At 46.1% G+C, this 21,634-nt stretch overlaps 2 long non-coding RNA genes across 5 annotated transcripts in view; one reads left to right on the forward strand and one right to left on the reverse strand.

Annotated features, from left to right (window-relative positions):
* Nucleotides 1-20,047, forward strand: part of LOC144164434 (uncharacterized) — a 38,735-nt gene extending 18,688 nt beyond the window's left edge. For 2 of the 3 annotated variants that reach the window (XR_013321197.1, XR_013321198.1), the window contains 3 exons: nt 10,236-10,322; nt 12,279-12,419; nt 19,060-20,044. This is a non-coding gene — a long non-coding RNA (uncharacterized LOC144164434). Of the gene's footprint in view, nt 1-10,235; nt 10,323-12,278; nt 12,420-19,059 lie in introns of all 3 variants that reach the window. The other variant, XR_013321199.1, reaches the window with a different exon arrangement.
* On the reverse strand, nt 13,334-21,229 carry LOC144164435 (uncharacterized). Of its 2 annotated transcripts, none has more exons than XR_013321200.1 (3): nt 21,122-21,229; nt 20,584-20,656; nt 13,334-13,512 (listed from the first exon to the last, which is right to left on the reverse strand). It is a non-coding gene; the product is annotated as an uncharacterized LOC144164435 (long non-coding RNA). The 2 variants fall into 2 exon arrangements; XR_013321201.1 differs by lacking the exon at nt 13,334-13,512 and adding an exon at nt 19,695-19,821.
* Nucleotides 21,230-21,634: the final 405 nt, after the last annotated feature.

The following is a 21,634-nucleotide window of genomic DNA, read 5'->3' on the forward strand; positions in this document are numbered from 1 at the left end:
GGTTTAAAGTGCCGACACTAAACAGATGGTGAGGCACAGCATAGTGCAGGGCTCCGGATTAATTTCACCCACCTGGGAATCTTTAACGTGCACTGAAATCTCGAACACACAGGCGTTTTCAGTTTTCGCCTACAGAAAAATTAGTTCAAGCCTTCCTGGGCAGAAAATGGTTCCTAACGACTGTCAGCTGGTCCAAAGCTTGTATAGTACAATTTTATCATGCAATAAATGTTGCCAAATCATGGTTGAGACGAGCCAAAAGAGTTGTTTATTTTTCACATTACAATTGTATGATCAAGAAGGGGCTTCAGTGCGTTTAACAAAAGCATGCAGTTACAAAACAGATGTAGCATTTATAACCAACAATTCATGGTGTCACTTGTACGTATGGCAAAAATTTCTACAGAAACGAAATACGGGAGACTGTAATTACATTTGCATCAAATAAAGCTGCAAAGAAGTGTGATTTAATAGTGTTTTTTTATGAGGCAGTTACAAACAGCGCATGGCATTTTCCAATCTTCATAAGTTTAGAAATGAACTAAGGATCCATGTTTTCTCTAAATCGTGAAAAATTCAGCAGACACACGCTTGCTTACATGCCAGGATGCGATAGCGGAGCAACAGCACCAAGGCGCTCTGCTACTGAGCCATTCTCACTGCTGAGGTCACGTGGCTGACTTTCGTTGCCCTCCTGTTGATAACAACCACCTTTCGCATTTGATGAGAGGCATATGGCTGTCACCTTGATGAGAAACTACATAAATCGAACCGCACAATACAGCTGCCAACAACACACATTCACTTCAATGTCCCTGTACACGGAAAGGAAAAGGCACACACAAAAAAGCACGTAAAGTGGTGAAACAACGCTAAGGACGAGACAAGACTTTTCCGTACCAACTGGCCCAAATCTCTATTTTCCTGAGTTAAAACAAAACTAGAGTTCAGTGCATCAAAAAAGGCCTTAAAAAGCTATGGTAGCAAAGCAAAAGTAACAAATAACACACAAGGTAAAAAAGGACAACAGAAAGACAAACAATTTGGCCACGTGCTAATTTTCTGCAAAAGTGAGAAAAAAAACTCTGGTTCTAATTAGGCGCCTAACAGCGAGCACGAAGCATAACCTGCATCAATCTGTCCCGCTTGGCCTCTCCAAGTTGCCGCAATGCGGCATCTTCCGCAGCATCGGCGTCGTCCTCGACAGGGTTTTTGGGGACCCACTCCACAGTGGTTGAGGTATCCTCGTCATCATCCATGTCATCAGGCGCTGCTATGTCACCGGACTCGATACAGAGATTATGCAAGACACAGCAAGCAATGATAAATTTGTTGAGCTAAGGCACGGTATGGAGTTCCAAATAGATGAGCTGACGAAAACGTTTTTTGAGGGTGCTAAATGCGTTCTCAATGAGAACCCTCGTGGCTGAAAATTTTGCATTGAGTTCTTTTTGGTGCTTGGACAGTCTTCCAAAATCTCTGTATGGAGTCAAGAGGTAGGGCCTTAGCGGATAGGCTGCATCACCCAGGAGGTGGTATCTGTCACCTTGGCAAATGCCTGGGAGCTTCTTCAAAAGCTCTGACCGACACAGACAGCGGGAGTCGTGACTCTTGCTGGAGTTCCCAGCAAGGACGTCAACAAAGTGCCTTTTGTGGTCACAAACAGCCTGCAAAGTCATTGACAGCGTTTGGTGCCGGTTGCAATAGGTTGACGGTATCTTTTTTTGGGGGCACTGAATGTTGATGTACGAGCCATCTATGCAGCCTATCACGCCAGGAACCCCAGACACCTGCGAAAATAATGATTGAGAACTACTTGAGCATTTTTTTTACAAATGTCCTGCTGTGCATAAAAATCACGCATTTGCCAGAGATACTGACTTTGGGTCTGTTTGTGTCACCTGCACCACGTGAACCAGTTCAGGCCGTGCAGCACTGTGCTGTTCGTTTCAGTGGTGCAGCTCATGCAACATGAACCACGCCGTTTGATTCACCGGTGGTGCTGACAGGTGCAGGACGAGTTCATGCCTGCACTCCCTGCCGAGGAGGTGCAGAAGCAGACGAAAAAAGTGCAGATCTGGTTCTACCAATTAATCAGGATGGCGAAACCCACTTTACACTGCAGTGAACTGGTTCAAGAGGTGTGGGCCGAATCGAATGGACCCTTTAAGGAAGCATTTCAACAACACTAACCGTTTCAAAGTCTTTTAAAAGCTTTTCGAGGTCTGTGGGAAACGTCAGGGTGGTGGGACCGAGGCTCACGATGTAGTTGGCCACCCGCAGCAGTATCCGGTGGACTGAACTCTCAGACAAGTCGAACCTGCTGCCCCCTGCACGCATGCTTGTTTTGTTGGCAGCATACGTGCAGACAGCAAAGCAAAAATATTTTCTCCACCATAACTGTTCTAACTTATGCACACACAGCCATCATACATACGCGATCACTGGGTGGCACGTCAAAATGCAGTAAGCTTTCAATTCCCACTAAACAAGGTGCAAGAGATTGAGCTGGCTCATACATACTCACTACAACCACCATGCAAAAGACGGGACAGGTTGTAAACAAACACACACGGCGGTGTTTGTATCATGTCACAATTCGTCGTGACCCATTTGTAGTGCTAGTCACCAGTTACACTTTATCAGCCAAGTCCCCCCTGCCAACATTCTTGGCATAATATCGCACAAGAAAGGGGCTTTGAGTACTTTCAGTTGGCTCAGCCCTGAATTTATTTAGTCATTGACAATCTGACTAACAGCTGAATGACATTACCTAACTGGCTACATGACATCGTATCGACATGCTAAAAAGGAAGAAAACGTGCATTCATTGAGTCACGAGGCGGAAAAATACGCAGGGAAAAATTACAAAAGCCAATTCAGAGATAATATGCAAATCAGCATTGTATATACGCGGTCTGATGGGTGATGTAAGCGATGTGGAAAGCTTGCGCGATTTACATGACAACAAAAACAACCCGTGCAACAAATTCATACCGCCTATGCTCACTCACCAAATAAATGTCAGAATGTGACATTCTGCTGATTTGGCTGGGACGCCACCGTGTCCACTTGACGGGCACAGAGGAGACACGGCGAACCCGAGAATCAGCTTGCTCGCCGCAGCCCTCGACATCCTGAAGTGCCTGCGAAACTGAATGAAAACTGTTGGCGCTTCAATTTGCTTCCTAGCTCATACTGTGTCTTACCTCGGCATCCGAATACTGGCGAACGACGGTCTCGACGAAGCCCACAACTTTCGGCCTCTTCGCGGGTAGGCGAAAGAAAACCTCGAAGGCGCGCTCATACGCCCCGTCCATCCAGTCATCGTTGGAGCTTGAGTCCTCACTACTTAAGTCCGAGCTTGAGCTGCTCGTCTCGGACTCACTCTCCTCAAGCAGAAACAGCGCGAGCGCAACTCGGCGAGCAGCAGCTGTGCTTCGCTCAACGTCGGAGGGCATTCGTGACGAAGCGGGCGCCATGGCTGAGGCAGAGGGGGCTCAGGGCGAGCACTGGCCGGAAGCGCATACGGTGGCGACGTCACGCGGGAAAAGTACGCGCCCTAGTGAGTTCCGGCCGATTTCGGCGGAGCAACTTTTCTTGCTCCACGGAGTGATCTCGGCTGCGATGGCGCTCCCGATCTGCCATTGGAACAGGATTTGGTTGCTCCCGATCTGCCATTGGAACGCGTCTGCTCCAGACGGACCAGAAAAGTTGCTCCGAAAGTGCTCCGGATCTGCCATTGGAATTCAACATTAGTAAAGAAGAAAGATGGCAGCTGGCGTTTGTGTCGATTACCGCCACTTAACAAGATTACCAAGAAAGGCATGTACCCTCTGCCTCGTATAGATGATGTTTGCCTCCATGGTGCAAAATACTTCTCCATCGACCTCCAATCCGGATACTGGCAGATTGCGATTGACGACCTTGACCGAGAGAAGACAGCCTTTGTAACACCAGATGGCCTCTATCAATTCAAAGTCATGCCGTTCGGCCTCTGCAATGCGCCAGCCACATTCAAACGCATGATGGACTCTCTATTACATGGCTTAAAATGGTCCACATGCCTCTTTTACCCAGATGACGTCGTCGTATTTTCCCCCGATTTCGACACTCACCTTCACCGACTTGCCGATGTACTTGATGTGTTCCGACGGGCGGGTCTTCGGTTAAATTCGAAGAAATGTCGCTTCGCGCACCGCGAAATAACCATTCCTGGCCACCTTGTTGACGCCAATGAAGTAAGACCTGATCCTCAGAAAATTCGCGCCGTCCAGCACTTTTCTAACCCGCAGTCAACCAACAATGTGCGCAGCCTTGTCGGCCTGTGCTCATACTTTGGCCGCTTTATAACGGACTTCGCCACTATCGCCCGTCCCCTCACCGAGCTTCTCCGAAAAAAACGCGACTTTTTCTTGGGGCCCCGATCAAGCAGGAGCATTCTCAACCTCGGTTTCTCTGCTTACAGCATCCCCTATATTGGGGCATTTCGACCCATCTGCCCCAACAGAGGTCCGTACAGATGCCAGTGGCCACGGCATAGGTGCTGTTCTGGCACAAAAACAACATGGTCGTGAGCGAGTTATTGCATATGCGAGTCGTCTCCTGTCCACATCCGAGCAAAATTACTCGATCACAGAGTGCGAGTGTCTCGCCTTGGTGTGGGCAGTTGCCAAATTTTGCGCCTACCTCTACGGCTGACCTTTCTCTTGTAACAGATCACCATGCACTATGGTGGCTTTCCTCGTTGAAGGATCCGACAGGACGTCTGGGCCGCTGGGCTTTATTAAGCCTTCAAGAATACACCTCCGTCGCGTACAAGTCTGGCCATCTACATCAAGATGCCGACTGTCTCTCCCGCTACCCTGTCGACCCACCTGATACGTCCACGTTTGATTCCGACGCGTGTGTCATGGCCTTATCTGATTTCCTGCACATAGAGGAGGAGCAGCGCCGTGACCCTTCATTGTGACGCATAATTGAACAGATTGAGTCGGCAAATGCCGACCCGTCGCTTCACGCCTTCTTACTCCAGGATGCCGTGCTTTACCGTCGGAAATTTCGCTCTGATGGTCCAGCCTTGCTCCTTGTTGTTCCCGACCACATGCAGTTGTCGGTACTACAGCAGCTCCACGACGTTCCCACAGCTGGTCACCTTGGTTTAACTCGCACCTATGACCGCACACGCCGGCGCTTCTACTGCCCTGGTCTGTACAAGTCAGTGCACCGCTACGTCCGCGCATGTGACTTGTCAACGGCGCAAGACCCCACCTGTGCTGCCAGCCGGACCGCTACAACCGATAGACGTCCCCAATGAACCGTTCCATCGGGTTGGCGTGGACTTACTAGGTCCCTTTCCTGAATCTAACTCAGGCAACAAATGGGTTGCGGTTGCTACGGACTACACCATGCGTTTCGCCATTACCCATGCCCTTCCGACAAGCTGTGCGACTGACGCAGATTTTCTACTCCGTGACGTCATTCTACAGCATGGCGCCCCTCGACAGCTTCTTACCGACCAAGGTTGGTACTTTCTGTCCCGAGTTGTCAGCGACATTCTTCGTTCCTGCTCTACCGCGCACAAGATGTCGACCACCTACCACCCTCAGATAAATGGTCTTACAGAACGTCTTAACCAGACTCACGGACATGCTTTCGATGTATGTGTCAGCTGACCACTGAGACTGGAACAATGCGTTACCTTACGTCACATCTGCCTACAACTCTTCCCGGCATGACACGACTGGATTCTCCCCCTTTTATCTTTACGGACGTGAGCTGACATTACCGATGGACACATTGCTTCTTTCCTGCCCGGCTGCAACGGAATACGCTAACGAAGCAATCACACGGGCACAACTCGCACGCGAAGTGGCTCGTGCAAAACTCTCAGCATCCCAAACATCGCAAAAGGATCGGTATGATCGCTGCCACAGGAGTGTTAGCTATTCCCCTGGAACATTCGTTTTGGTATGGTCCCCCAGTCGTCGTTTGGGCCTGTCTCAAAAACTTCTGTGGTACTACAATGGGCCGTACTGTGTTTTGCGCCAGGTAACAGATGTGACCTATGAGATTTCCCCAGTACTGCCAACGGGTTCACCAAGTGGCTGTCAGTCAGATATCGTCCATGTGACACGACTCAAGCCCTACCACGCGCCCACACCTCTTCCTGCTATCTAGCACCGCGACGGTGCTTTTCGTCCCGGGGGTTGTGTTCCGAGGATGATGTAGTGAAACCTCATGCTTCCTGCGTGAGAGACCATGGGGCTATGTGCCCGCGCCATGCCTGCTATGTGCCTAGCCCTGACAGGGAACGAGGAGGAAGACGAGGATTTGGCTCTCACTCGTATAGCGGCCACCTTGCCCGACTGGTGACTCTTCCCACTCGGACTGATTTTCTGTACATACCTGCTAATACACCACTATTCCTTGCGCCTTCCTCGTAACATCGCAATAAAAGTTGGAAATATATGAACGCAGAAACTTTTGCGTTCCAGGGGGAGGAGGAGGACAAAGTTTGTTTATTCAATCCGTTGTGATTGCGGTCACTCTTGACCAGTGAGGGGTGTCCTCAGGGAACTAAATTTTTCTCCCGTGACTTTTGTTGCGAAGGTGTTGAGGTAATAAAAGCACTACCGTATTATCCGGTCTATAAGTCGCACCTTTCTACAAGTCGCACCCCCTTCAAAATGACAGTTTTTCTGAAAAAAAAAAACGTATATAAGTCACACCGGCGTATAAGTCGCACCGGCGTATAAGACGCACCGGTGTACAAGACGCACTTGTTAATTAGGTAAACTCATAGTGAATCAGATGGTTAGAAAGAGCGGCGAAAGTATATGGTTGCGGCGGCCGCCGCCTATCAACGCTTCAACCGTTGAGGAGGGCTAGACACGTGCATATACGCCTCGAGCGCGGCCTGTAGGGGCGCCACTGAAATCCCCCTAGCGGCCCGTTTCGAAAGCAGGCGCGGGAGTAGGCGTCCCGCTCCCCAGTGCCGCCGCTGCTTTTGCGGCACGTCCACGACTGAGATTTCCCGTGTGCGGGTGTTTGAAATCCATGTTTATGTGGAGCAGTCACTCTGTTCGCAAATTAGGTGTGTTTTCGAGAGTGTAAATGTTTCTGACGCGATCTTAGTGTGGTATATTCGGTCTGTATAAGCGCCAGGTGTGTGTCACAGGCCAGCGTCGCGGAACGGGCGCGTGATGGAGCCGACTGTAGTTACACTGACCTGAATTTACTAGCAGTGCCTCTGTAACCACCGGTTCCTCAGATGTTCATGCTACACTACGATTTAAATTGGTTTTATGCGCTTACATAATGAGCGGGGCACTCATACCTGACAGCACGCCAGTTTCGTTTGTCAATATTATACCTCAGGTATTGATCACCACCATTCACAGGCTAGTCTGTGTTAATCTCTGGAATATTCAACAAAAGTACGATGGACAATGCATAATTATACTCGGGGATCAGCACACGACAAAGTCTTCTTATCGTGAGGTGAGCGCCCGCAAACATTCATCTGCTCCTGTGCGAGCAGCGCGGAAACGGGCTTAGAATAAATATAATCCGCGTCCGCGACTAATGCTTCTTCGAAATATCGTCATATGGCACAGGGAGCCAGCAGAATAAAGCAGAAACTGAAATCAGAGGGCCTTATCACATACCACTCTCTTCCAACGATACCTTTCATCGCTTGTTGAACAGCCTACCCTGTATACTTCCAAAAATGCGGCCTGCGGCCGCCGTATGATCAGCTGTTCGTTGAAGTAGAAAAACAAAAGCAAAGTAAACGCGAGATTTGTGTGTGTGTGTGATTACTAAAACGTTCATTGCTTGATTCCCCTCGGTATATGTACACGCTTCCCCTCCTGCCCCCCCCCCCCCCCAAACGATGTCTCGCGAAATAGCAGTGCATTAAGTTTCGACGAACGTCTTTAGCATGTCAGAAGGTGCACTATTTTTTTTTTTAGTTAGAGAATTATGTTTCTTAATTCCGCCGTGCACAGCATTTATTTTTCCGTGGTTTCATTAACTTGCCTTGGTGTGTGGGCACATATTTAACGACGCACAGCTGGGCTAGGAATATACTTAACACTTTCGCATGGTGTATAGCTTATAAAAGGCATAAGTTACTGTCCGGGATTGGGTAATCACATCCCCGAAACATATTGTTCTGCGACGTATATATTCGAAACGAAGCCGCATTCGTTGTCGACGCTGCAAAGTGAAGCCAACCTTTCATTGTGCCAGTATCAGGTCTAAACGAGGCGACAGTAGAATTCATTTGTGCCTGATGTTTTGGAGGTGACAGGGGTGATATGTTGCTACCGTCGCCGACGCCCGGAAGAGCGCCGACGAAGCGCGCAGCACCGCGTCCACCGCGTCTCCGGGTGGCTCTTGCAGGCGATCGCGTACTCTACAAAGACCCAGCTGCTTTTTAAGTGACCTAAACGTACTCGTTGCCTATAGACGTCACCATAACAAGTTTTTTTCAGGGCGCGGAAAGGCGGAAAGAAGTGAAACAGAACCTAAACACTGCACGCGGCCCTATCGGCCACGCAGCGCAAATCCCGTCAACGCCGTGGAGAAGCGGCGGCAGGCGGCGCAGCGATCGCGAAGCTCGAGGCGTATACTGTCCGAAGTCTAGACAGAACTTCTCAAAAATGGTTTATTGATACACACACATGGCGTGTACAGACAGAATTTAGGCAAAACCATCGATGTCTTCTTCTTCCGACTCGCTAACAAACAATTGAGCAACTTCAAGCGGGAGTTCCGCTGGCACGTCGCTGTTGTCCTCCAACTTACTGATGTCTTCTTCCCCGACATCGTCACCACCCGCGGAACGGATCACTCCGGCCTTTCTGAACCCGGCTACAACTGTTTTTTTAGAAACGGAGTCCCAAGAGTCTGAGACCCATTTGGCCACCTCTCCAAACATCGCTGTCTCTTGCGTACTGTTGTAAATCAGCGAAATATAGGTGTCATGGCAGATGGAAGTTACACGACCGGAAGTGGCGCAAAAATTGAAACTAATCAGCAAACTCATTTTAAAAATTAGCGGCATGTTTACCTCCCTCAGAGTAACTCTCTGTAATAATTTATAAAATGACTTTTATTTTTGCAACCCAGTTTAATATTACTTGAATTTATTCTGAAGTGTAGTTACTGCACATTTTTCCGATACACTTATCAGATGTTCTGCTAACTCCACCCTCCATCCCCACCCAAAGGAATTTCTTGCGATAGCCTTTTCGTGAAGTTTCTTTTTTCGGAGCGTGTTTGTATGCAGCTAGCGTACTGAGCTGTTTGTATGCAGCTAACGTACTGGAAGCCCAAAGATTTCTTGGCAAAGCCGCCCCCACTTTCGCTATACACAAAGAAATGTTAATTTCATACTGTTAAGTGTATGAAGCATCACATTCGGATTCAATACCCATATGCAACACCCATGTGGTCCAATTAGTAGTTCTGCAGTCGTAAGAGCACTCACATGGATGGAATACTTTGCGAGGAAACATTGTGCAACGTCTGATATATTTGTAGACAAAGCCTCCTCTTTTGTGGATTGAATATAAATTAGGCTTTTTTTTTAAGTGAAACATGCTCATCTTGAGAAAGTTTTGCCACAGGCCAGCTGTAGACACGTTTCTCTTCTGTGCATCATGCCTATGGGGCCTTTATATGCCTACCCATACAGAGTTCAACCGAATAAATCCCCCTTCATTCACCTGCACTATGTGGCAGGATCATTGGATCATTGTACAATCTCTTACTTCATTGTAAACCCAAAACAGGCTACTAATTGTTTCATTTGCGCTGCAAAAAGAGGAGTGCCCCCCAGCCAGGAGCGTACTGGCTGGCAAGGACCGACCCAGTGTTGCGCATATCTGCTGAAGGGGGCGCTGGGTGTCGCGGGCTCCGTGCCGCTCTCTGGGTGCTGTTTGGCGCCTATAATACTTTTTGTACAATCTTGAATTAAAAGTTAGTGTGTGCTGCATACTTAGACGAGGAAGAGAGACAGTGGAAAAAGGCAAACAAGACATTGGTGCGCAAACCAACACCTGCTTCGTGTATCCAACGCGTGGTTTGTCTTTTACCACTGACCGTATTTCTCGTTCAAGTACGCTGCACACGCTAAAATCAAATTACAATGCTGTGAGCAATGCTATGTCGCCACACACTCTGACCGCACTTTCGAGCATTTCATTGTTGTTCCTTTTGTGTAGGAGGCCGTGACATTGCTGAAGGCTGGTCGAACGGATGGCGTGTACTCCCCGAAGTGCAGTCCTCGATCTGTGTGCGGTGTCTCGAACGTAAGTACGGATGTGTTTGATAGCGTTAATCTCGCAAGTATGTCATGTGCCTGCATCACTAGCTTAGTGCAGCGTCATGGGTGTATGAACAGAAAATGTCGCTTCTGTGCCAAGAGCATAAGAATATCGCGGCCAGGCTGTCGGAACGAAATGAAAACTGGAAACGAAAAACGGAAAAAAAACGATATTCTTGGCCGAAAGGAAAAGGAAAACGAAGCGTTATTTATAATTTCATTCCGGAGCGAAACCGAAAAAAAAAACCGTTTTTTTTTTGTTTTCGGTTCGAGTACAAAGTGCATTCGAGTACGTGAGCTCTTGTGCAGATGCTTTGAGGCTGATTGAATGAAAGGCTAGAAAAGGAACAGCGTCTTCCGAGACCCGCAAATGTATTGGCATTTTGGGAAGAGCGCAGAGAACGCCAACCTAAACTGTACGCTTTAGCGCAGGTAGCCCTTGGTGTTCCAGCCACTCAAGTCAGCGTGGAGCAGGCATTCTCGTCGTTAAAGTTTATTTTATCTGACCAGAGACGCCTTTCACCTAGCACACTTGAGGACGTGCTGCTTCTGAGGTCATATTCAGTGCCGTAAGATGTGTTTGAAGAAGTTCTTCAATTTTTGTGTGCACTTGTGAGTGAAATTTGAGGACGTGCAGCTTCTGAGGTCATGTTCAGTGCAATAAGATGGGTCTGAAAAATTGCTTGAATTTCTGTGTGCAGTTGTGACACCTGACGTTGAGCTTCTGAGGTAATGTTCAGTGCCATAAGATGTGTCTGAAGTGCTTCAGTTTTTGTGTGCAGTTGTGAGTGCTCTTTTAATTTTTACCAAAAATTAATAATCACCGCTTTCTGTTTTTCTTTTTAAATTTTGTTCTCATTTTTTTTTTCGCAAACATGAGCCGTTACGACCCGTTATATTTTTTGTTCCGGAACTAAAACGAAACGGAACTTTTCTCTATGGAAGGAAACAAAAAACGAAATGAAAAACATTTCGTTCCGACACTCTGATCGCGGCAAAAAAAAAAAAAAAAGAAAAGCCGTGAAATTGTTAGCCAAAATAGAAAGAGAGAGAGAGATGATATAACAAATGACAGCGGCAGACTCAGAGCGGCTGGGAAGGTTACGCGTCATTTTGGCAATGTTATGAGGAAGCACCAGGAGCAACCGTCAGTAAAGTGTACATTGAAGGTGACGGGAAGAAGCTGCTAATGGGAAAATAGTACGTGGCAGGGCATAAAGCCATTGAAAACTTGAAAGCACCCAAATAGCGGGTACAGACAGGAGGGACACACACAAGCACTTACTCGCAACTGCTGGTTTATCAAAAAACAAAATTTATAGAGAAAATGAAATCGTAAATTAGGGAAACGTGGCGCCGATTAGCGGGTGCTCCTGCCCGTGTTGAGTGATAGACGATTTGCTGACACACTTGTTACATTGTTCATTGATAAGAAGGCCTCAACCATTTACCTAACAATCTGATCATTATGCCTGTACAACCACGCAGTCTCATCGAACAAAGGGTGGCACCCACACTTTTTATAATGTGCAGGACGATTTGCACTATTTGAATTCGTTATCCTGGACACATGCTCTCTCATACAGACATTTAGACAGCGTCATGTCTGATCCACATACACAGACTTACATGAGAATGGAATTCTGTAAACCATGCCAATCGTACAGCGAACTAAAGGCTGCGCATGTTTAACACCACACACGTTCCTCCCTTTCCTCGGACAATCCTTGTCTTTAACAATGCAGCAGAAATTGCCCACTTTTGCTTTTGCAGAAAAGAACACGCAGGACGATGCGCTGTCTGTTCTTTTTCTCTTAGCGGCTTGTGCTGTCTGGTCTTATTCCACGTTGCTGTCTTTTACGCAGTTTGTTTTTCAAAGCTGTATTACTAGCTCACCCAGCTTTAAGTTGTGCTGACACAGCATTCAATCCTTTTCCTGCAGCATCTGCATAGGAGTGCTTCGAGTGGAAAAAAAAGTGCATGGACCTGGCTTGTACAATGTTGGTGCAGGGCCTGGAGGGCAAGCCTTGGTCTACGTCCTTTTCAAATACCCATGGAAAGAAGATGAATGTCTCCAGAAGCGGTACTTATTGTGGTCCACTCGAAATTAGCAGTACACAGACTGCATCTGCTTGCAGGCCATCCTGGTAGTGTACCAACCAAATATGTAGTTGTGACCTAGTTAGGGATGGGAAGACCTAATAAATAATCAACTTCTCCTCTGTCAAAATGACAACAGGGGAAAGGGAAGCTTTCAAAACTCAAGTCCAGCACGAAATTAACCAGCCCAGTTGTGAGCACCTGTTCCTTATCAGGGCGGTTTGCTGCACTGCAGGTGTGCTCTCTAGAGCTCTACTGATGCAGGCAATCCATGACCTTTTGTAGCATACTACCATCGTCCTTAGATGCCATAGTGCAATCTTTCATGCCTGTTCAGGTGGGCTTTTTGAGAAAAGGTATTTGAACACAAGCTACACATGTATGGCCGCTCGCCAGAGTGTACTCTTTCATGCAAGACCAGGTTGCGTTTATACTTGAAGCCCTTGTGACAGATGCTACACATGTAAGGACTTTTGCCCGAGTGCCATGTTTCATGATCAACCAGGCCCTGTTTTTCATTAAAGCTCTTCTGGCATATGTTACACATGTAAGGCTTTTTGTCGGAGTGCAATCTTTCGTGGATAACCAGGTGGCCCCTTCGAGTAAAGCTCTTCTGACAGATGCTACATGTATACGGCTTTTCGCCAGAGTGCAATCTTTCATGAACAATCAGATTGCGTTTTCTTTTAAAGCTCCTTTCACAGATGCTACACACGAAGGCCCTTTCATCAGAGTGCAATCTTTCATGAGGAAGCAACCTATCTTTTTGAGTACGGTTCTTCTGATAGGTGTTACTTTTGCCACAGGGCACCCTTTTGTGAGTAACTAGGTGGCCTCTCCGTGGAAAGCTCTTATTACAGGTGCTACGCATGTGTGACTTCTTGCCGGTGTGCACTTTCATGTGCCTGTTCAGGTAGTCTTTTTTACGGAAAGCTCTTTTGCAAACAGTGCAGACGTAGGATGCCTCAGGAGCACACACTACCCCAGCAGCGGCCTGGTGGTTACGTTGCTCACAGGATGGGCAGGAAGAGATCTTTGCCCCCAACTGGATACTCTTGCTGTCGGTGGGAAAATTCCTAAGTGGGCAAAAGGAGACACAGGATTAGAAAAATCGTTCAAGAATAATGCAAAAAAGCCAAACATCAACTGCCTCATCTAGCAAATCAGTTGTGTTGTACAAAAATGCTTGGTGCTGATGTGATGACTACCGCAGTACACAGGCAAAGTGGGACAAATGTGTCTGAAAATATACATAGCATTCATTACCCAAATGTACAGATTGACTGACAAGCTATGAAAAGCCTTGGGGTAGGTCCCATGCACTGGCAACATTCCAAGTTCAGCTCAGATTTAACCATGACAACCAGTCATAAAAATGCATGTGATCTTTTCTATGAATAAAACATTCACTAGATAGATGGCCAACTAGAAATATGTTATGAGGAGTTGGACAAACTATCAGGGTTTACCAATCTGCAAAACATGGCAAAACTTCTCTTCATGTTACAGTGGTTGCAAGTTTAACATCAGCATCTGCACATCTTTTGAGTCGCACTGTGGAGTACCAATGTATGCAAGATGTTACAGAACACAACTTTGGCAAACTACCTCAATATCTCTTCTGCAAAGCATTCAGGTGCCAACCTGTTCTGTGGAAGAAGCCCAGGCTCGGGAACTGTTTGCATAAAATGCAGGTTCCAAGAACAGTTCCATTCGGTCAGTGTGATCCCACTAAACTCACTTTATTATACTTCCTTGGTTTGCAATGACTTGCAAACCTGTCAAGTGTGACTGTGAATGTACAATGGCAATGGCCTACTCAGTCTAGATATCGATAACAGATATTGACATTCAAATATGACAAAATACGACCAAGTAACATGTATAAAACACAGTTGCACTCAAAAGATATCAATTCAAATTGAATACAGCTGGAAACAAAATTCGAGTGATTTCTAAGATAATACTTTACGATGCAAGAATGATGATTGATTGATTGTAGGGTTTAACGCGCCGACGCAACGCAGGCGATGAGGCGCGCCGTAGTGGAGGGCTCCGGATTAATTTTGACCACCTGGGGATCTTTAACGTGCGCCGAAATCTCGTACACACGGGCGTTTTTGCTTCTCGCCTCCATCAGAAAAGCGGCCGCCGCGGCCGGGAATCGAACCCATGACCTCGTGCTCAGCAGCGCAACGCCTTAGCCACCGAGCCACCGCGGCGGGTACGATGCAAGAATGCATGTCCGTCACTTTGAGATGGAACTCGTATTAGGGTGGGCATTTCGACGACGGTGCAATGAAGGCACAAGGCCCAAAAAAGTGCCAACACTTATTTGGAAGAAATTTGGAAGCTTAAAGCTTTGTGGCAGCCTGTTTACTGGTGTCATTGGAGGTGATAACCTTGTAGGGTGCCCAGCAACAAAAATGTTGTCAACTGTTGCACTGACAGCAGTAACTTCTGCACACTGGCATCAGGGCACTGAAAAAAACCCTTGGACAAGATGGTGCAAGACGGCAAGACCTCTATGTATGCCCTGGTCATAGAAGAGACCTGCAGGTTGGTCCCTCGAATGCGAACAAACCTGCCGGTGCATGAACGACAGGGAAATGGAATGCGCCACCCCACTCTAGACAACGCTGTTAAGTAACCTTCATTTTATTGCCACGATTCCTCATGCATCACGAGCATCGACTCATCAACATTCTTTTGCAAAAACAAATGCGTCACACAAAACTTGATCAGGCAGCTGAAATGAACAAGACAGGTGATACCTACATCAGCACAGTTTACGTGGCATTGGCCAAAGCGAAATGAACCATCTCCAGGATAATCCTGAAAACTTATGTCGCAGGGTGAAGAAATATGGTGCTTTCTGAACACTTTGCAATGGTTCATGTACGTATCTGCACTTTATTAATAGTAAATTCACTTCATAGTGTAGAGCAACTGGACCCAGAGCCAAGTCGCAACTCAAAACGACTTCATTCCACTTCGTCTTCTAATAGCCAATGATGGTGATAGTGTCCCACGCTCGTCGTCATCATCTTTCAACGCATAGCACAGCAGTGCCCATGTTTCCTTTCTGCCATTTGTGGTTGTTTGTTCAAGCTGAAAATTCCTTATAAACCAACTCGCCCAATTTGAGTGATGTTTGAAGAAATTGGGATGAAAGCTAAGTACCTTATCAACGAAAGCAACCTTAACTCAGCTCATTGCATGCCTTCATCCTCCGCAACAAAACTTGTACTTGGTAGGTTTTGCCACTGTGTGAAGCAGACTTCTTTTGTAAAGCCAGATATTCCCGAGCACAGGACATTAGCTCCCAGAAAAATGACCCAACCCCCGTGTACGCTAAACAGTATCTCACCAAGGAAACGAAAAGGCTATTTGCAAAGGCACTTTCATTAAAAAAAGCAAAGAACTTGCAGTTCATTTGCACTGACCGCATAATAAAAGTCTGGAACATGACTAATAGCAAGGCTGTAAGCATTTGCAATGACAAAGCTTCCCAGATTCACTAGTCGAGGCTAACAAATTAGTTATCACATGCCACCATGTCTAATTAGCACCCAGGAACTGTACATTCGTTTTCTAACTGTCATATCACTAGACATTTCAATGCATGCAGTCTGAGAAAACAGTCTGGTAAAAACGCCCATGTGTACGAGATTTCGGCACACGTTAAAGATCCCCACGTGGTCAAAATCTGGAGCCCTTTACTACGGTGCGCCTTATCGCCTGGGTTGCGTTGGCGTGTTAAACCCTACAATCAATCCAATCATTCTGGTAAATTTCATTCTGTTCTGTTGTCTGGTTACCCATTTTCTAATCATTTTCATTTCTGAAAATTGTCATAATGACTGACAGAACCTACTGCTTTTCATCATACCGTGCAGAGTAGCATCAACATCAAGTTGACATCACCAACATTCAAACCATGATGCAACATCGTCAGGGTGGTTCAGATGCATTCATTTTTTCCAGAAATCAACTCCAAAGGCAGACATGATTTTTTTCTTAAACGTAACCAATAATATATTACGTTCTCCCCCTTCTGACAACAAAAATATTGTTGCAATGGGCGCATTAACATCCTAGACACAACCTGCTCAGTCAAGAATGAAGTTTCGAATTGTGTAAATGGGTATGGCATTGATCCAAAAAACAACTCACTATTTGCATGGTTGACGAATCAGGGGCCCGAATGATTATGGTTGTACCAACCTCTTCAACCTCCCAGACACGTTTGTCCGATGTTACGATGCCACCGTCCCCCATCTAATTACTGTTTTCAACTTAGAATCACTTTTCTGAAGAAAGCGTTAATTCAAATTCGCCTTCGATTTACAATAAAAAAAAGTGCTCAGAATTTTTACTCTGCATTTTCTACAATATTGAGAAATTACGTGGCAGATTCAATGATAGTATCCTGCAAAAACATTTGCTTCACCTCAATGCTTTTGACTATTGAAAGGTCTACTTGGAAAAACCTGTCCTAAAGAACTAAAAAACAGCCTTTTAATACTGCTATAAAAGAGAGCTACAAAAGGTATTCCAGCATGCCTATTCTGTTATTACGAAATGCAAGCCAGGAGCAAAACTGCTCAAATGGACTTGGATCAATTATTTTCCAAATAAAACACCAACCACAATAGCCCTAAAATATTTTAAAACGACAATGTTTTCACTCACCGGATCACTGTAGCCAACACTCAGTTCTTATTTTTGTCGGTCAAGTGCCACAGCACACAAATGAACTGTGAAGCATTTCACAATCTTTTTTCCTCTTCCAGACAACCCCTGATTAAGTACTTTGACAAATTCATAGCGCAAAGAGCGAGGACATGAAAGAGGACACATAACACAGCGCTAACTTCAACTAGTTTTATTTCACATACATGCACATATAACTATCCACAGCCTACCCACAATCACTTCCCACTCTCACCGCCAATGCTGACGTGTTGCAGCTATGCGCAGAAAAGTTGCCTCCTTATCTGACAAACTTAGTGACGGCACGCTCACACAGGACAACCCTGCTTTACTAGTCAAATCTGCCTCTAATATTTCTCTTACATTTTGTTCCTTATGTTTCAAACGTACTGCACATTGCTCAAACCGTGGCACGCAGCTGCAGTCGTGGCAGTGAACAGAGAAATGGCCATCCCTGTAGTTGCTGACATTCCGTCTGTGCTCACCTAACTGGTCGTTACGACATCGGCCGGTTTGGCCTATATATCGCTTCCTGCACAATAAGGGAACTTCGTATACCACACTGACTGCGCATTCTACACACGGCCTCCTATGTCCTTTTACACACCTAACCGGTGCTTTATTGAAGGGGTTAGTCAACTTGCAAATTTTATTCAATTTGTTAGGTGCAGAAAAAACAACCTCTACGTTCATCTGATTGGCAATCTTTTTCAGATGGTGAGACATATTGTGCAAATATGGAATTACTGATAGTCTTTTCCTTTCACCCTCCTCTAACCGGCCCCTTCCCTGTTCTAAATGCTTGAGGTCACTCTCCGCTACCGATACTAGTGTGGGCTCCGGATACGCAGCAGCGAGCAAGTGCTCTGTTTGTTCTTTGAAGCTACTCTGCATTGAATGGCGGCACGATTTTTGAAGAGAATTCTTAAAATTCTCTTAATTTATAATGGCGTGAGCGACGTTGTCTTACGTGACCCTGTTCGTCGAGCGTACCCCATGTTTCATGAAACGACTACTTTCTGCAGTAGCAAAACCAAGCCAGGTACAAATACGGTCAAAAACAAAGCAACGGTGGAGAGAACGGTTTGAGGATGAGTACGGTAGTGCCATCTGGGAGGACTGGCTTGCAGCAAGCAAGGCTGCATAGCCAAATGACGCAGTGGAAGTTCGTTTGTATTCACGGACTTATGACTTCATTGCTGTTGCCCCGAAAACACCATTTTGCGGGAGAATCAAATTATAACCTAAATTGACTAATTTCTCAGTGAATACGGCATCATTCGCTGCCGGACATGCACTGGGGGCACTATAAAACAAAATCTTTCGAATAAAACAAACTTGTTTTTTGTCTGTATGACCCCTTTAAGCATAAGAGATTGCCACGGGCTGCATTGGCTCGCAAACGGAAAGGACCCACTGGCCGCCTTTGTTGGTGGAGCTTAAACCTGCAGACATTCGACAATATTATCGCCTCCAGATCCAGCAGGAAACATTCGGATGCCGACTGCTTATCACGTGCCCCCTTAGACCTGTTGCCACCGGTCTGACGAAACCAGCGCATTTTTTGGTGTCTTGATGGAGAGCAACCTTTCCACAAAGCAGCATGCCAACCCTGAGCTGCATGTCATATTCGACCGCATCGAAGAACACAACATTGCAGTGCCAATGGCTTTCTAGCAAAACATCTCAGCATTTTGCCTTGAAGACTTGGTCCTCATCAAGTAAAACACCACTATGCAACAAGATTAATGTACCCTGTCACAAGCCCCGCAGAGCTCCGTGATAAAATTTTGGAAGCATGCCACGACCCGTGTTGCGGACGCCAGAGCACAGCTAGTACACTTAAAAAAATCAAAGTGACGTACTATTTGCCCTGCTTAACACCCGATGTCAACCATTGTTTCCAGAGCTGCCATGACTGCCAGTGAAGGAAAAGGCCGGGGACAAGACCTGCCCTAGTTCTCCAGCCCCCTGCCGTGCCATCAAAGTGCTTTCAAGAATTGGAATAGGCCTTCTTGGCCTATTCTTTACATCATGAGCCGGGAACAAGTAGGTTGTCAGAGCTACATAACACTATGCAGAGGCTGCTACTCTTCCGAAGAAAACTGCAACGAAATGCACACAATTTTTCACCCACCAAGTTTTGCTGTGAGATGAAGCCCCTCAAGCCCTAATCACGGATCAATGAACGACCTCGCTGCAGAGCTCATGTAAGGAGTCCTATGCTACAGCAACACGGATCACTGAAAAACCACAGCGTACCACCCCCATACGAATGGGCGAAGGAAATGCATGAATAAGACAATCACGGACATGCTGTCTATACACGTCGACGTTCAACATAGGGTGTGGGATGGAGTTCTCCCTGAAGTAATGCTTGCGTACAACACAGCTATCTAGGAAAACACAAACAATTCTGTTTGATCTTCGTTGCAGAAAACAGCCGACTATGATGGGTGACACCATCATGCTGGCACTAAAAGACGACCCCAGCAGCAACGTCCACGGGTACCTACAACACAAAGGAGAGCCCTCAACTTGGTCGATGGCATGTAATGGACAACCTTCAATGCTGAGACACGAAGTACACCTGGGTGATCATGTGTTGGTTTGGACTGCAAATCGATGGCACAGACTCGGGAGAAGCCCCTTCGATGGTATTTCGGACCCTGCAGAATTGAACAATGTGTTTGCAAAATTACTTACAAGGTTGTCCCAAACAGTGACCGAAACTCCATCTCGACTTGTCTGCAGGAGGGTGCTTGCGAGGATTTTTACGGTAGCTGAAAACCAACTGTTCACGTCACTTTGTTGAGTGCTCCTTTGTCACTTGCATGTTCTTTGAGTGCTTAGCAGAGCACAAGTTTGTTCCAATAAACTTCGTTCCTTTAAAAACCAGCATTGTGCTTAAATACATGACAATATTTGACATATGTTGCCCATGCAAGCGATTGACTTCATCAATTGGGCACGTCTCTCAGTTGCATGGCTGCATAACTTTTATTTATTGTTTTTATCTTTCTGCTTCTTTCCCTTCTTTTCTTGGACAGCCTGTAGATTAAATCTTCAGTTCTGATTCAGCGCGGGTGTTTTCTTAGCAGTTTCAAATTTTTTTAAACGTGATCTAGCAAACCCATCACCTTAGTCCCCACTTTGTAAAGATGCAGTTTAACTGCACGCGCGAAAAAAAACGCCATTTTGAATGTGTAAAATCCTGGCCTTGATATGTCATTGACATCAACATTAAAGGTAGGTTTATTTATTGCATCAAAAGTTCCACAATGAAGTTCTATTTTCCTTTGATCAAGAGCATACATATCTATATGTATTTGCTGCATCAGATTCATGACACTTTAGGCAAATTCCTGTTCTAAACCTGGGCTCTGCACGGTGTTCCGAGAAGCAGTAACGCTGCAAGCATTGCTACCTACCCTGTGTTACCAGAACATGGGGGGCAGGAGCAGGTGTGGGGACCAGCTTCTTCCGCAATGTCAGTACCATCTCCTGAAGCAGAGAATATATGCCAGACAACGTCTTCAGTATTGTCCACATCCTGAACTGAAAAAAAAACAATGGTCTGTGCAGCTAAAAGCAATAACCGTTGTACAATAATCAGAGATAGAATTCTTTCAATGCACAAAAATTGGGTTATATGAATCTCCAAAAAGAGTGATTACAATGACATATCCCAAGCAGCCTTGACTACAGCTTGAAGGCTATTATATGTCCTGCCTAAATCGTTTTGGGATGGCGAGTCAATAGCACAAAAATTACTGCACATATCACATGGTATCGACGCCATGCTTCGTGGGACTGGTATTCCACGCAGGAAAAAATAATGGCTTCAGGTTATCACCATGCATGCCGCCAGAATGGTGCAAAGAAAATATACAAATTTCTTTTTTTTTTACCTGGTTGACCACTCCATACTAGGGTGTCCATACAAGAGCAAAAAACATGACCTCTAACCTGGAAATTTCTCTTCTGTTTGGGAGCTTGTGCTGATGAGGAATGCAAGACCACACTGCGTACCTGAAAAAAAGCCTGTAGTGTATACAAGTAACACTTACATCAAAATATAAGCCGTGCCACAAGGTCACAAAACAACAAGTGCTTTAGGCCTTAAGGAACCAAATGACATTTAAGCGGGCTGTGCTACACGGCAAAATGCAAAGGAAAAAAGGTGTTAGGCGTAATGGTGGTAATTACTAAAAATAGAGAGAGAGGGAGATAGCCTCTATTGTGGCAGGAAGACTACGTCAAGTGGGGAAAGTGTGAGCAGAAAGTGGGGTGTTTGTGTGTTAGGACATCTTGGAGGCGGACAGCTCAAACAAAAACGTGAGCTCCTTGAGAAGAAGGGAGCGGCTGGGTGGGGTGAGTTGAGAAGAGCAGGCTCACAACTCTAAGCTGGTCGCACTAAAACGCTTTTTAGAGGAAAATCTGCAATAAAAACCAGCATGAAGGGTTCCAGTGTATGAGAGT

Source organism: Haemaphysalis longicornis, unplaced genomic scaffold (genome assembly GCF_048455015.1).
Source record: "Haemaphysalis longicornis isolate Haplotype H1 unplaced genomic scaffold, Haemaphysalis longicornis Haplotype H1 scaffold_13, whole genome shotgun sequence".
Classification (NCBI taxonomy): domain Eukaryota; kingdom Metazoa; phylum Arthropoda; class Arachnida; order Ixodida; family Ixodidae; genus Haemaphysalis; species Haemaphysalis longicornis.